The sequence below is a fragment of the Odocoileus virginianus genome, chromosome 7 (assembly GCF_023699985.2).
Source record: "Odocoileus virginianus isolate 20LAN1187 ecotype Illinois chromosome 7, Ovbor_1.2, whole genome shotgun sequence".
Taxonomy (NCBI): Eukaryota; Metazoa; Chordata; class Mammalia; order Artiodactyla; family Cervidae; genus Odocoileus; species Odocoileus virginianus.
In genome coordinates, this window is record NC_069680.1 from 37,015,873 (window position 1) to 37,030,279 (window position 14,407).

A 14,407-nucleotide genomic window follows, 5' to 3' on the forward strand; every position below is an offset into this window, starting at 1 on the left:
AAATTTCCAAACCAGGCTTCAGCAAAATGTGAACTGTGAACTTCCAGATGTTCAAGCTGGTTTTAGAAAAGGTAGAGAAATGAGAGATCAAAGTGCCAACATCCTCTGGGTAATCAAAAAAGCGAGAGAGTTCCAGAAAAACATCTTTCTGCTTTTCTGACTGCCAAAGCTTTTGACTGTGTGGATCACAACTGTGGAAATTCTGAAAGAGATGGGAATATCAGACCACCTGACCTGCCTCTTGAGAAACCTATATTCACATCAAAAAGCAACAGTTTAGAACTGGATATGGAACAACAGCTTGCTTCCAAATAGGAAAAGGAGTACGTCAAGGCTGTATATTGTCAGCCATCTTATTTAACTTATATGCATCATGAGATGCATATTTAACTTACATGCATCATGAAAAATGCTGGACTGGAAGAAGCACAAGCTGGAATCAAAATTTACGGCAGAAATATTAATAACCTCAGATAACACTACACTTATGGCAGAAAGCAAAGAAGAACTAAAAAGCCTCTTGAAAGTGAAAGAGGAGAGTGAAAAAGTTGGCTTAAAGCTCAACATTCAGAAAACTAAGATCATGGCATCTGGTCCCATCACTCCATGGGAAATAGATGGGAAAACAGTGGAAACAGTGTCAGACTTTATTTTTCTGAGCTCCAAAATCACTGCAGATGGTGATTGCAGCCATGAAATTAAAAGACACTTACTCCTTGGAAGGAAAGTTATGACCAACTTTAATATGACAGCATATTAAAAAGCAGAGACATTACTTTGCCAACAAAGGTCCATCTAGTCAAGGCTATGGTTTTTCCAGTGGTCATGTATGGATGTGAGATTTGGACTATAAAGAAAGCTGAGTGTCAAAGAATTGATGCTTTTGAACTATGGTGTTGGAGAAGACTCTTGAGAGTCCCTTGGGCTGGAAGGAGAGCCAACCAGTCCATCCCAAAGGAGATCAGTCCTGGGTGTTCATTGGAAGGAGTGATGTTGAAGCTGAGGCTCCGATACTTTGGCCACCTGATGCAAAGAGCTGACTCATTTGAAAAGACCCTGATGCTGGGAGGGATTGGGGGCAGGAGTTTAAGGCGATGACAGAGGATTAGATGGCTGGATGGCATCACCGACTTGATGGACATGAGCTTGGGTAAACTCTAGGAGTTGGTGATGGACAGGGAGGCCTGGCGTGCTGTGGTTCATGGGGTCGCAAAGAGTCAGACATGACTGAGCAACTGAACTGAAGTGAACTGAAGATCTCAATAGGGCAGGAAAATATTTTTATTTGAAAGTTTTCTAAAGTAAATGTTCTACAAAAAGGGAACCAGGGGCCTGTACACAAGAAGAATCCTACCGAAGATTTAGTCAAGCTAGGTGGATCATTAATATCAAGCTGCCTTTGCCCCTTTTCCATTGCTTTCTTACAAAGAATAGTGAACAGACAGTGGCAGTGTAGCAAGCAATGAAGTAGTATCTGTCCGAGAATCATCCTGTTTTGTTACCTATAGCTTCGTAGTATTGTCTAAAGTCAGGGAACCTGATTCTTCTAGGTGCATTTTTCTTTCTCAAGATTGCTTTGGCTGTTCAGGATCTTTCATGTATCCATACAAAGTTAAAATGTTTTTGTTCTAGTATTGTGAAAAATGCCATTGATAATTTAATAAGGATTGTATTGACTCTATAGATTGTCTCTGTTAGTACAATCATTTTAACAACATTGATTCTTCAAATACAAGAACAAACTTTTAGTATATCTTTCCATCTATTTGTGTAATTTTCAGTTTCTTCCATCAGCATCTTATAATGTTTGGAGTGCAGGTCTTTGCCTCATTACATAAGTTTACTCCTAGGTATATTATTCTTTTTTGATTCAATGGCAAATGGAATTGTTTCCTAAAATTTCTCTTTTTGGTATTTCATTATTACTGTATGGAAATGAAACAGATTCTGTGTATTAATTTTGTATTGTATAACTTTACCAAATTCATTGATGAGTTCTTACAGTTTTCTGGAAGTGTTTTTAGGGTTTTTTTTTTTTTTAATGTATAGTATAATGTCATCTGCAAATAGTGAAAGTTTTACTTCTTCTTTTCCAATCTAGAGTCATTTTATTTACTCTTCTTTGATTGCTGTGGCTAGGTCTTTCAAAACTATATTGAATAAGAGAGGGCATTCTTGTCTCATCCCTGATCTGAGAGGGAATGCACTCAGCTTTTCACCATGAAGTATGATGTTAGCTGTGGTATTGTTGCATATTGTTACAACCCCATGATCCACAGCTCATCAGGCCTCCCTGTCCATAATAAATGCCCAGAGCTTGCTCACACTCATTCCATCGAGTTGGTGATGCCACCCAACCATCTCATCCTCTGCCATCCCCTTCTCCTCCAGCCTTCAATCTTTCCTAGCATCATAGTCTTTTCAAATGAGTCAGTTCTTCACATCAGGTGGCCAAAGTCTTGGAGTTTCTGCTTCAGCATCAGTCCTTTCAGTGAATATTCAGGACTGATCTCCTTTGGGATGGACTGGTTGGGTCTCCTTGCAGTCCAAGGGACTCTCAAGAGTCTTCTCCAACACCATAGTTCAAAAGCATCAATCCTTCGGCACTCAACTTTCTTTATAGTCCAACTCTCACATCCATACATGGCCACTGGAAAACCCATAGCCTTGACTATATGGACCTTTGTTGACAAAGTAATGTCTCTACTTTTTAATATGCTGTCCAGGTTGGTCACAACTTTCTTTCCAAGCAGTAAGTGTCTTTTAATTTCATGGCTGCAATCACTATCTTCAGTGATTTTGGCACCCCCCAAAATAAAATCTGTCATTATTTCCACTTTTTCCCCATATATTTGCCATGAAGTGATGGGATCAAAAGCCATGATCTTAGTTTTGTGAATGTTGAGTTTAAAGTCAGCTTGTTCTGTCTCCTCTTTCACTTTCATCACGATGCTCTTCAGTTCCTCTTCACTTTCTGCCATAAGGGTGGTGTCATCTGCATATCTGAGGTTAATGATATTTCTCCCAGCAATCTTAATTCCTTCCAGTGCTTGATCTGGCCCAGGGTTTCTCATGATGTTCTCTGCATATAAGTTAAATAAGCTGGCTGACAATATACAGCCTTGATGTACTCCTTTCCCAATTTGGAACCTACATTTTTCCATGTCTGGTTCTAACTATTGCTTCCTGACCTGCACACAGATTTCAAAGGAGGCAGGTAAGGTGGTCTGATATTCCAGTCTCTAAGAATTTTCCACAGTTTGTTGTGATCCACATGGTCAAAGGCTTTAGTGTAGTCAATAAAGCAGAAATAGATGTTCTTCTGGAACTCTTTTGTCTTTTCTATGATCCAACGGATGTTGGCAATTTGATCTCTGGTTCCTCTGCCTTTTGTAAATCCAGCTTGAACATCTGGAAGTTCTCAGTTCACATACTGAAGAAGCCTCACTTGGAGAATTTTGAGCATTACTTTGCTAGCATATGAGATGAGTGCAATTGTGTGGTAGTTTGAGCATTCTTTGGGATTGCCTTTCTTTGGGATTGGAATGAAAACTGACCTTTTCCAGTCCCGTGGCCACTGCTGAGTTTTCCAAATTTGCTGGCATATTGAGTGGCACCCTTTAACAGCATCATCTTTCAGGGCTAGAAATAGCTCAATTGGAATGCCATCACCTCCACTAGCTTTGTTCATATTGATACTTCCTCAGGGCCACCTGACTTTGGACTCCAGGATGTCTGGCTCTAGGTGAGTGATCATATCATCGTGGGTATTTGGGTCATTAAGATCTTTTTCTGTATGGTTTTTCTGTGTATTCCCACCATCTCTTCTTAATATCTTCTGCTTCTGTTAGGCCCCTACCATTTCTGTCCTTTATTGTGTCCATCTTTGCATGAAATTTTCCCTAGTATCTCTAATATTCTTGAAGGGATCTCTAGTCTTTCCTTTTGTTTTCCTCTAATTCTTTGCATTGATCACTGAGGAAGGCTTTCTTGTCTCTCCTTGCTATTCTTTGGAACTCTGCATTCAGATGGGTATATCTTTCTTTTTCTCCTTTGCCTTTCGATTCTCTTCTTTTCTCAGCTATTTTTGAGGCCTCCTCAGACAACCATTTTGCCTTTTTGGGTTTCTTTTTCTTGGGGATGGTCTTGAGCCCTGCCTCTTGTACAATGTCACGAACCTCAGCCCGTCATCCTTCATGCACTCTATCAGATCTAATCCCTTAAATCTGTTTGTAACTTACACTATATAATTGTAAGGGTTTTGATTTAGGTCATACCTGGATGGTCTAGTGATTTTCCCTACTTTCTTCAATTTAAGTTGGAATTTTGCAATAAGGAGTTCATGATCTGAGTCACAGTCAGCTCCTGATCTTGTTTTTGCCTACTGCATAGAGCTTCTCCATCTTTGGCTGCATAGACTATAATCTATCTGATTTTGGTATTGACCATCTAGTGATGTCCATGTGTAGAATCGTCTGTTGTGTTGTTGGAAGAGGGTGTTTGCTATGCCCAGTGCATTCTCTTGGCGAAGCTCCATTAGCTCTTGCCCTGCTTCATTTTTTACTCCAAGACCAAACTTGCCTGTTTCTCCAGGTATCTCTTAACTTCTTATGTTTGCGTTCCAACCCCCTATGATGTAAATGATGGCCTTTTTTCATGTTAGTTCTAGAAGGTCTTCATAGAACTGTTCAACTTCAGCTTCTTTGGCATTAGTGGTTGGGGCACAGACTTGAATTACTGTGATGTTGAATGGTTTGCCTTGGAAATGAACAGAGATCATTCTGTCATTTTTGACACTGCACCCATGTACTGCATTTCAGACTCATTTGTTGACTCTGAGGGTTACTCCATTTCTTCTAAGGGATTCTTGCCCACAGTAGTAGATATAATGGTTATGTGAATTAAATTCACCCATTCCAGTCCATTGGAGAAGGAAATGGCAGCCCACTCCAGTACTCTTGCCTGGAAAATCCCATGGACTGAGGAGCCTGGTGGGATACAGTCCACGGGGTCATGAAGAGTCAGATATGACTGAGTGACTTCAATTTCAATTTTCACTTTCATGCATTGGAGAAGGAAATGGCAACCCACTCCAGTATTCTTGCCTGGAGATTCCCAGCGACGGAGGGGCCTGGTGGGCTGCTGTCTATGTGGTCGCACAGAGTCGGACACGACTGCAGCGACTTAGCAGCAGCGGCAGCCGCATTCCAGTCCATTTTAGATCACTGATTCCTAAAATGTCAATGTTCACTCTTTCCATCTTCTGTTTGAGCACTTCCAATTTTCTTTGATTCATGGACCTAGCATTCCAGTTTCCTATGAAATATTGTTCTTACAGAATCAAACTTTACTTCCGTCACCAGTCACATCCACACCTGGGCGTTGTTTTCACTTTGACTCCATTTCTTCATTCTTTCTGGGGTTATTTCTCCACTTAATCTCAGTAGCATATTGGGGATCTACCAACCCAGGGAGTTCATCTTTCAGTGTCCTATCTTTTTGTCTTTTCATACTCTTCATGCTGTTCTCAAGGCAAGAATACTGAAGTGATTTGCCATTCCGTTCTGCAGTGGACCACATTTTGTCAGAACTCTCCACCATGACCCGTCCATCCCTACACAGTATGGCTCATGGTTTTATTGTGTTAGACAAGACTGTGTTCCTTTGTTCAGTTTGGTTAGTTTTCTTGATTGTGGTTTTCATTCTGTCTGCCCTCCGATGAATGTTGACATCACAGATTATGCTAATATAGAATTAGAGTTTCATGCAGAAATAAAATTAAAGCATATTAGGTAAGAAAAGCAGGTTTAGCACAGTAGGTAGAAGCCTCTGAATCATTTTGTATACTTTCTTGATTAGCTCTTTAATTGTACCTACAGGTCTCACTAGTCTGAGGCATGGAAGCATATTTCCAATGTCCATGGTAATACATCTGTATAAGAACTAAAAAAAAAATCAGTCTTCAGAATTTTTTCACATTTGATCAGTTTGAAGTAATTCAGGAAATATATTGTTTGAGTACATATATCAAGTTTCATATGTGATTGGTGTCCTATGGGTACTTCATTCAGTTTCCATATCTACCTTTTAATACATAAACTAAGTTGAATAACATCACATGTCTTCTTCCCTTCCTTAGGGAATGTAAAAATCTTAACTGGTAGCCTAACTATCTTAGAAATAGATGGTATGCACTATAAGATAGCAGATATAAGCAGAAGTGAGGTTAATAAATTATGTGTTGGATTTCTAGCAGCTAATTTTCCCATGAAATAGTGCAATACAATTTCAGCGACAAAAAGTTAAGTTGAATTCTGTTTACTCTGGGTCTATTTACTTCTGCACAACGATTTAAAAAGTGATACATTTGAGTCTGATATTAGATATATTTCATTTTTTTCTTTTCCCTTTAATGTGTCTTTTCTGAAATGGCAGGCATACATCTTCCATTATTTTATTACTGTGTGTTGAAAATAACTTATCAAAATACCTTCTAACAATTTTAGTTATATATGATTTTTCCCCGTTACCTAATTTTCTTTTTTGTTTTATATTTCAAAGAGTACAAGAAAGGTAACATAATCTAAAAGTTAAAATTCAAGTGGAAAAATATATTGAAGTTACAGGAGTAAATAAAGTGCCTGAGGAAGTATTCAAAACCTTCTGCAAGGGTAGTAGAGATATACCAACGCATGATCCTTTTCAGTTGGTTACATGAGCTCTTCTCCTCAAAGAACTAGATTAGATGATGAGACCATAGTATATAAGAAAGCTTTATGTGTTTAAAGAAATGGGAGTAGGGCAAAGAGATATAGAACACTGATAAGTTAGGAATTATTTCTAAGGTGATATGAAAAAATCTTTAAGAAGATCACATGTGAACAAGATATGAAGAAATATTTCAAAAGAGAATGAATGTGGCCCAAACTGCATTGTAAATGATGTTAAATCAGTTAAATGTAAATTTTAGAGTGGAAAGTCTTAAGATGATCAAAAAATAAAAAAGTACACCATACAAGGTGAGTATGAATGGTGCAAATAATGTGTTGAACTGCAGGATTCATGAAAAGAGACTGTTTTTCAAGCTTTGAATGCCACACAGATGGAGTGCAAGTGATTCCAATTAGATATAAGTCACATGAAACCTGTTTGGAAGAATAGAAATAGAATCATGTTTATTTCGAGTAGTAATGATAGTGAATTTAGGTCTGAGAGGTATTTCATTTTGAGTAACTCTTGGCATCTGGGAAGGATCTGTAGTAAGGAACCCAAACTGTAGATTTTTAGTTTAACAACAACAACAATAAAAACACAACTGAATCAGAGTTGGAAATAAATATTTAAGACCCATAATACTATAGGGAGTGAAAATTGTGAATGGGATGCCCCCCAAAAGAATATAAAATTAGAAGAGAAAATATCAAAAGCAAATATAAAAGAAAACCAAAATACACAGAGCAGGCACAGGGAAAAATGTTATCTTAGAATTAATATTCTATGGCAGGTAGAAAGTAACTTGTTAAGAAAATAAGCCATTCAATTGAAACCTTGCAGGCCAATAATTATCTTACCATGGGCCTTTTTTTTAGTCTAGTAGGTTGAAATTCATATTATAGTGGATTTGTAAATGAAATATGAGGAGCTAAAGTAAAGAGTGGGCTTCTCAAGTGGAGCTAGTGGTCAAGAACCTGCTTGCCATTCCTGGAGAATTCCATGGACAGAGAAGCCTGGCAGGCTGCTGTTCATAGGCTCGCAAAGAGTCAGACACAACTGAGTGACTAACACACAACAACAACAGCAAAATAAAGAGTATGTCCTAGAATTTTGATGTTTAAAAGGAGAAAAAGATCAAGGGAAGCTGGCTAGAAGATAGGGATTTTTAGAATGATAGGAAAACTTGATTTTTTGGTAAGGAATCAATTAATATGTAGAAATTAAAGACAAATGATATAGTATGTATCTGAAGAAACGAGGCATTGAGAACATAAGAAATTATGTTAGTATCCTTTCAGTTGCAAGGTAAGACATTTGAAAATGAGTTACACTAAGCCAAAAAACTGTGATTTTTAAATAATGGAAGTAATAGGGATTTATTCATTTTAGAAGTTGCAAGGCTTAATCTGCCTAGGAAGCATACATGGCAGTTAATAGAATGGCAACGAGACTTGAGGGTAAATTGCAAATAGGAGGATTTGGGGTAGAAGCACAAGGTCAGTTCTACCCATGATTGATATTCAGTCCATACATACCAAAAAGACTGTGCTACCAGCAATATTATTTAAAAAATACCCATGTATCCATACTGACTGGTATGTAGTCATATGCATAATTTTCCAGTTGTCCTTTTGCTATCCAAAGCATTCCATTTCCCCTAGGAACTCTAAAATATCTAGCATGCAGATAAAAATACCAATAATTTCTGGCAAAGCTGAGGGACTCTAAGACCTGGCTTCAGCTATAAGGTCTGTGTTATTTTGATAGGACATGCTCTACCATTCTTAAAGGTGGTGAATGTTGTCCATGGTTTTACCAGTGCAGGGGTTAATAATGCAGAAGAAAATATGGATCTATGATTTTGGAGCATTAACCAACTCAGCAGAGATTCCATAATTGCACCAAATAAAAGTCAAGTGTATAATGAAGCTAATGTCAAGAAAATGAGCCAGGGTTTAAGAGTCAGAGATGCAGGGTTTTAGTTTTGTTTTTATTTTATATTGGAGTATAGTTGATTAATAATGTTGTGTTTGTTGCAGGTGCAGAAAAGTGATTCAATTATTCATGTATCTATTTTTTTTTTCAAATGATTTTCCCATTTAGGTTATTACAGAATATTGAGCAAAGTTCCCTATACAGTAGGTCCTTGGCTGTCTATTTTAAATATAGTAGTGTGTACACAAGTTTCTAAGAGAGGTTATGGCCTGTGTCCAACCAGTCCTTTTGCAGTTGGTAAAGGAGGCTGGCTTCTGAGGTGTTACTAATTGTAGAGCACCTGGCATCTACACTGGGCCTGTTGTGCCTTCTGAAATAGATTGAAATTACTTTTACCTATCAAATGACTAATGTAATAGCATCTGACCATTTACTTCTTTTCTGTGTACTCTGGAAGCATACTTTGGCCCCTTGTACAAATTATAAAAAGGTGTTCCTATAGATAAACAATTCAGAAAACATTACTCATTTTGGAGACAGTTAGAAGAAAAGAGTCCTCAATGGTCTGAGTTGATTCCTCCAAATTAGGGCTGCTGACTTTGTGAGCAGGGTGTGAAATGGATTTCAAGTCCCACCTGTGTCCCTTTGCCTACTACTTTCAGCAAGGTACAGTCTGTACATTTGGACAGGGCAGCCCTAATTTATTTCCCCCATGGCTTCCCTAGTGGCTCAGAAGGTAGAGAGTCTGCCTGCAATGCAGGAGACCCAAGTTTGATCCCTGGGTAAGAAAGATCCCCTGAAGAAGGAAATTGAAACCCACTCCAGTATTCTTGCTTGGGAAATCCTGTGGACAAAGGAGCCTGGTGGGCTACAGTTCATAAGATCCCAAACAGTTGGGCACAACTGAGCAACTTACATACATACGTATGTGCTCACATAGATTTTAAGACTCTTGGACTCAGTTGATTAAGTTGGAAGGTTATCTAAGTTTAGCTTAATCTAACTTTTCTGAGAAGTATACCTCCAAGTAGCTATGGAGTAGCCAGAGTGAATTTTGCAACCTTTGTATTTCCATCCTGTTGAACCTGCACAATGACCCCTCATGTCCTCCTCTGTTCTGCTCTGGTCAGAATCCATTAGATATATAGGGTTGACAACACAAGCTTTGAGCTTTAGGAGAAAGGTTTCAGAAGTTATCTTTAAAAAGTTTTCACTGTATCCCATTTACTACACAGTAGTTCTGAGTTTATTTTTCTTAAATCTGATATCAACTACTTCTGTACATCCCGAGGTCTGTTGTTTATTATGCATATCCTTTACTTTAAGTTTTTTCCCCCTAGAAGGTAAACTAGTTTTTTCACATGTATACAATATACAAAAAATACATTATTTATGAGTTTGACCTGCATGGGCTCTCAGCTATCATACACATGCATTGCATTTTTTGATATATTAAGATTAAAAAATAAATTAAAAAAACTTTGATTTTATTTTTCAAATAGATCTATAGACTGGATTTGGAAATGGATGCTTAAATCTCTAAGACCCTGTGACAGAACAATATTTCACTTGGGGTAAGTCTCTCTGGTGGCGTTCTGTTCCAATGCATCACTAGTACAATGGTGCTTTGAAAATATACTGCCTAGTCTCATCTGTCAGTGGAGCACTGGGGAGAGGACAGAAGTCAGTTTAGTTATTTATTAGTGCAATGTGTCATCACAGTGTCATCAACTGGTGCTCAAGTGTATGACCCCAGATATGAGATTCTGCACCTCTATCTTCATAAATAGTATTCTTGAATTCAGAGTGAAAAAAAAAATCCCCCAAAACAAAAACTGATCATTGCAAGACTTGTCAAGGAAAAAGTGTTAAAATTGCAATGTGGATGCAAACATGGCCAAAGATGTCAGTTATCAAAATGCAGATTGTATCGATAATTTAAATTTCCTTTTATAAAGCTGCTACCTAGAAACTTTAATTACAAATTATAATTTGTATAGTTTAAAATCAAATTAAAACTTGATTTTAAACCATGATTACCTTATCAAGCATTCCTTTGGATCCACAGTTATTTTTGTTAAGGATTGCACTATTTGACTAATGGCTTATCTCTAAACCAGTCAATGATGATAGGTGAGATGATTATGTAATAAATGGGTGAATTTAATAAATGGATGAATTTTCCCTTTAGATATGTATTTTTAAAAACTATCCACATTTTTAAAATGTAAGGTATTAACTTAACAAATATTCATTGTGTCCCTATTACATGTCTAGTGAGATGGCAAGTTCTTGAGGAATAATAATGAATAATCTTTTAATCTAAGAGGTATATAGTATTTTAGTAAGAAAGAGTCATAAACTAATGTAAGTTGAGGAAAAGACAAGCAGATCTTGGTAATACTATGACTGAGCCTGGTACTTTTTGTCAGGTTCTGGTGTTATTCTGTTGAACATGATTAATTGCATAGAACATCAACATGAGACAAAGTTACTCTGATCATGATGGAATCAAGCAAAAATAAGACCACCATGCAGTCATGGGTGAGCACAGATAAAAATGAACATTATCTAACATATAAAATACCAAACCCTCACTTTTCTAGATAAAATAGTGACTGCTGCCTCTCTGCTATTTATAATTTTAGCTTTGCTCTAGACTGCCTTCTATATTAAGATACCCAACTCAATTGTTTTGGTCTGAATGTTTGTATCCCTTCTCACCAGCAAGTTCATATGTTAAAATCTTAACCTCCACAAGTGATGGTCTTTGAGTTGATCAAGTTGTGAGGATGGGCCCCTAGTGAATGAGATTAGTACTCTTACAAAAGGGATCCCACAGAACTCTCTTGTTCTTTCTGCTCTGTGTGATATTAGAAGTCTTTCACCCAGAAGAGGACCTTCATTCAACTATGCTGACTCCCTGAATTTGGACTTCCAGCCTCTAGAACTGTGATCACTAAATCACTGTTTATAAGCCAATCACTCTGTGATTGTTGTAGCAGCCCAAACAGGGTAAGGCACCAATCCTAAAAATACTCCACTTTCTGACAACACTCAGTCCAGAAGAAAGCTTCATTTCCTTAAACATACCCCAAGTTACCTAACAGAGTAGCCCTATGAAAATGTCTTTTTCTAAAACATTCTTGCTAAGACACTCCATGATGCCCCATGGAGTGTGTTCTCCATTGCTTACAACAAAACAGGAACCCACCTTGTTCAGTTACAATTGTGTTCCTAGTGATCTTTGGCCAGATGGTATTGACAAAGGAAGTATAATTGGGGGTGAAATAGATAATAAATGCTCTGTGAGCAAAAAGAAGTTATAAATAAACTTTGTGGGGTGTGTGTATGAAAGAGATTCTTGGGGGAGAGAGAAAGTAGGGAGAAGGGCAATTGAGGCAGTTATTGGGCAAGGAGATACAGGGAACTAATACTAGAATGATTGGAAAATAGTAGATAGTGGATATATGAGGAATGAGGTGATAATAGGCAGCACGAGTAGGAGATTATTAAAGACAGAGGGAAATTCATAAGAAAATAATAATAATAGTAATAATTATTACTTATTAAGGGCTTTGCAAGTGTCAAGGTCTGTCCTACATGCTTTGCATTTATTAAGATATTTGTCTGGCTACAAGAATGTGGACTGAGCCCTATTATTGCTTTTATATTTGATCTGAGAAGTCTGAGGCAGAAAAATGTTGGGAAACTTTTCCAAAGTCACATAGCCAAGTGTCAGAACCTGGACTCACATAACTCTGATTTATAATCCATGTACATCAGTTCAGTGTATTTCAGTCACTCAGTCATGTCTGACTCTTTGCGACCCCATGGACTGCAGCATGTCACTTTTCCCTGTCCATCACCAACTCCCAGAGCTTACTCAAACTCATGTCCATTGAGTCAGTGATGCCATCCAACCATTTCATCCTCTGTCATCCCCTTCTCCTCCTACCTTCAATCTTTCCCAGCATCAGGGTCTTTTCCAATGAGTTAGTTCTTCGCATCATGTTGCCAAAGTATTGGAGTTTCAGCTTCAGCATCAGTCCTTCCAATGAATATTCAGGCAGATTTCCTTTAGGATGGACTGGTTGGATCTCCTTGCAGTCCAATGGACTCTCAAGTGTCTTCTCCAACACTACAGTTCAAAAGCATCAATTCTTCAGAGGTCAGCTTTCTTTATAGTCCAACTCTCACATCCATGCATGACTACTGGAAAAACCATAGCTTTGACTAGATGGACCTTTGTTGGCAAAGTAATGTCTTACTTTTTAATATTCTGTCTAGGTTGGCCATAGCTTTTCTTCCAAGGAGGCAAGCATCTTTTAATTTCATGGCTGCAGTCACCATGTGCAGTGATTTTGGAGCCCATGAAAAGAAAGTCTCTCACTGTTTCCATTATGTGATGGTATCAGATGCCATGATCTTAGTTTTCTGAATGTTGAGTTTTAAGCCAACTTTTTCACTCTCCTCTTTCACTTTCATCAAATGGCTCTTTAGTTCTTCACTTTCTGCCATAAGGGTGATGTTTTCTGCATATCTGAAGTTATTGATATTTCTCCCAGCAATCTTGATTTCAGCTTGTGCTGGAATCCATGTACATAAATGAAGATTTTTATTACTGACTATAGAATATAAAGCAAAAATATTCAGCATTGCTAGATTTTAAATTTCATTTTTTGTTGTCATATTCCAAATACAGTGAAGGAATAGTACCAAAATGAATATTGGCTATCGTGTGCATTCCATAGTTGAATTTTCTCCAGGAGCTTGTATTAAAGTAATGAACAATGCAGGGACATTTTCAAAGAATCCACAATCCATTGGAGAGAGATATTAATAGAACACTTTGGCATGAGTCATAAGGAGACTGCCATACCAGTTTATACCAGCTCTAATAAACTGAGACTTATTCTAAAATCTTTTCTTCCCATGTTCTCAAACCTGGAAAATTCAGAAATTTCAGAAAGAATAAGGATAAGATGTGTGGAAGAGACCAAAATAAACTAAAACACTTTTTGCACTTAGAATACAGAATTATGGTATGATACATGGTATAAGATAAGATAAGGTTTGGACCAGAGGGGAAATTGAAATTTTGATTGAAATTTGTATTATAGGTAGAATAAAATCTTCCTAAATTGTCATTAGTTCGTTACTTAGGGTTAGTTGCTCAATCGTGTCTTATTCTTTGCAATCTCATGGACTGTAGACTACCAGGCTCCTCTTCCATGGAATTCTCCAGGCAAGAATACTTGAGTGGGTCAAGTTGCCATATTCTAATTCTAAAACCTATGAATATGAAATATTATGTAGATTAAATTAAGAAAAGATTCTCCTGGATTACCTGGGAAAGCCCAAAGTAATCAGATCAATCTTTAAAAGGAGAGAACTTTCTTTAGCTGATAGCAGGAAATAGAGGCAACAAATTCATAGAGATTCCAAGGATGAGAAGCATTTCATGTGCTGATTTAGACTGAGTTAGGCTTCATATGCAAGGATCAAAACTCTAAAACCTAAGAGTGGCCTCAAGCTGCTAATCAGCAAGAAAAAGGCAGCTCAGTCCTGTAATTGCAAGGAACTCAATTCTGCCAACAATGTGAGTAAACTTGGAAGCAGGTTAATTTAGCCTTGTGAAATCCAGTGCAGAGAAATCAGCAGAATTAATCTGGGATTCTGACCGAGATACTGGGGTAATAAATTTGTGGTGCTTAAATTATTATCTTTGAGGTGATTTGTTATAACACAGTTATAT